Raw genomic sequence first — 2,456 nt, 5'->3', positions numbered from 1 at the left:
CGATTTCGCATGCATTTTAGTGGTTTTATTGTTATTTTGTTATGTTATTACTACGTTTCTCTTTGTTTTTCAGGTTTTCAGTCTAATCAGAGCCCCAATCGAGAAAAGGAGTGAAAATTAGCTAAAAAGACTAAAATTCAGCATTATACACTTGTGGCTCCCACTGTGGCTGGCGTCATAGGTCCAGCCATGACGTGTCACAGCTCAACTTCCCTTAACTGCCATGTTCCCTACTATCTCCACTTGGGCGCCATAATTTACCCTTATGGCGGGCGCCATGGTGTTGTGGCGGGCGCCACAAGAAGAAAACTTTTCCCTCCCAATTTCAAACTGAAGGGCATCCTTGTCATTTCCATTATTTTCCTTGCCTATAAATACAGACTCGTTTTCATTTGTTTAATCATCCAAACTTAGAGCAAACTTAGTTTCACTTAGGCATATATTCAGTATTGTAAAAGTGGTAATCACTTCACATTGGGGTGTTGCCACAATTGTGTGATCGAGTCTGTAATCGAGTTTGGAGCACTTTGGAAGGAAGTTAATCCTGCCGCCATTTTCATTTCCGCTTCGCATTTTATTCAACCCTCCGATTGGAGCAGGTTTTTATCGCTTTACCTTTATCTACTTTACTTTCCCGCACTGTCTTTACTTTATTTATTTCCCGCACTGTCTTTATTTTATTTATTTCTCGCAATCGCACTACTTTTATTTATTTCTCGCACTCGCACTACTTTCATTTACTTTCCGCACTCGCACTACTTTCATTTACTTTCCGCACTCGCACTACTTTCATTTACTTTCCACACTCGCACTACTTTTATTTAAATTAAAATGCACCTTTACTTTACCATGTCTAGCTAAACCTATAAAGGTTAGAATGTAAGGACCGTAATTGAACCGATAATCCGTACAATTGTTCGTAGAAACACTTAAGGGCTATTTTGACTTTCAACTTATGTTTTCCCGCACTTAATTTCCGTTGGGTAAGATCAAAAGCCGTCCAATGTCTTTTTAAACTTAGTTGTTTTTAACTATTTCAAATACAGCGAAAGCACTTTGTTTAGTTCATTAGGAGTTTTCAACTTAAGAAGAAAAGTGATTTTAAAACTATTTTCGGACGCGTTTATAAGTTTAGAGTCTGGTTCGTGAGAACCTCTTTTGGTTAAGAAATCCAGGTTAAAATACTTTTCAACTTAGTCAAGATACTATATTTCTTAAAAATAGGTTTACTACTCTAACGCAATGCGCGCCTTTTTATAAGTGACAATAAGAGGGTTTGATTAGGGAGTACAACTCGGTTCTGAATACGCGAAAGCGACAATTCTTGTTAAATTGGTTCTTTTCAAAGTAGGAAACATTGTCCATAAGTAGCTCTATTAGCAAGTACTTGGATTATTAATTGATTATGTGAATTACATTCGAGTCTGTCTTTATTAATTGAATTTAATTTAATACTTTACTTTTCATTGCACACTATAAAAACCCCTATTTTGATTACCTTAGATAAACACCATAACAATAGATAACGATAGATTGACACTTGGTCTCTGTGGATTCGACAATCTTTTATATTACTCTGACGCGTTCGTATACTTGCGAAAAGCACGCATCAAGTTTTTGGCGCCGTTGCCAGGGACCAATTTAGTCAAATTTCGTACCCTGTTGTTATATCGTTTAGACTTAGGTTATTACCCGCCGGTCAATACGAAGAACTCGCAGCACCGGAAGCTTAGTATACCCTCTGGCGGAACCTGAACGTTACGCTCGCACATGTTTATTCTTCGATAGAATTAGGAGAGCTATGGCCGAAGATCAAAACCAAAGACCTCTTAAGGATTTCTCCCAACCATCCAACGAAGAACCTAGTTCTAGTATAGTAAACCCAACCATCCCAGCTAATAATTTCGAACTTAAACCCTCCCTGTTGCAACTAGTGCAACAGAGATAATTCGCAGGTCTTGCTACTGAGAACCCAAACCAACAATTAAAAAAAATTCTCCAATTAGCAGACACTTTTAAAACCAATGGAGCTTCTCCTGAGGCAATCCGTTTAAGATTATTCCCTTTTTCCCTCAAAGATAAAGCCCTATCATGGTTAGATTCCCTTCCACCCAATTCCATTACGACTTGGGATAACCTTAGAAGAGTATTCCTTGCTAGATACTTTCCCCCAAGTAAGACCGCCGTTCTTCGAAACCATATAACTAGATTTACCTAGAACCAAGGAGAATCGTTGTTCGAAGCTTGGGAGAGATATAAAGAGCTGTTAAGAGCATGCCCACATCATGGTCTAGAAAATTGGTTAATCATTCAGACCTTCTATAATGGACTTCACTATAACATTAAGATGACCATCGACGCTGCTGCAGGCGGTGCGCTGATGAACAAACCTTATCCTGAAGCTAGTGCCCTCATCGAAGATATGGCTCAAAATCATCAATCACAGGGAGTCGAAC

General features: G+C 38.6%; 1 non-coding gene across 1 annotated transcript; it reads right to left on the bottom strand.

Moving 5' to 3' along the window:
- Positions 1-2,185: 2,185 nt before the first annotated feature.
- LOC127124236 (small nucleolar RNA R71) lies at positions 2,186-2,292 on the bottom strand. The gene has a single exon (XR_007803856.1). It is a non-coding gene; the product is annotated as a small nucleolar RNA R71 (small nucleolar RNA).
- Positions 2,293-2,456: the final 164 nt, after the last annotated feature.

The sequence above is a fragment of the Lathyrus oleraceus genome, chromosome 2 (assembly GCF_024323335.1).
Source record: "Lathyrus oleraceus cultivar Zhongwan6 chromosome 2, CAAS_Psat_ZW6_1.0, whole genome shotgun sequence".
NCBI classification, from domain to species: domain Eukaryota; kingdom Viridiplantae; phylum Streptophyta; class Magnoliopsida; order Fabales; family Fabaceae; genus Lathyrus; species Lathyrus oleraceus.
The sequence above is the reverse complement of the archived record's forward strand: the minus strand, read 5'-3'. Positions and strand labels throughout refer to the sequence as shown.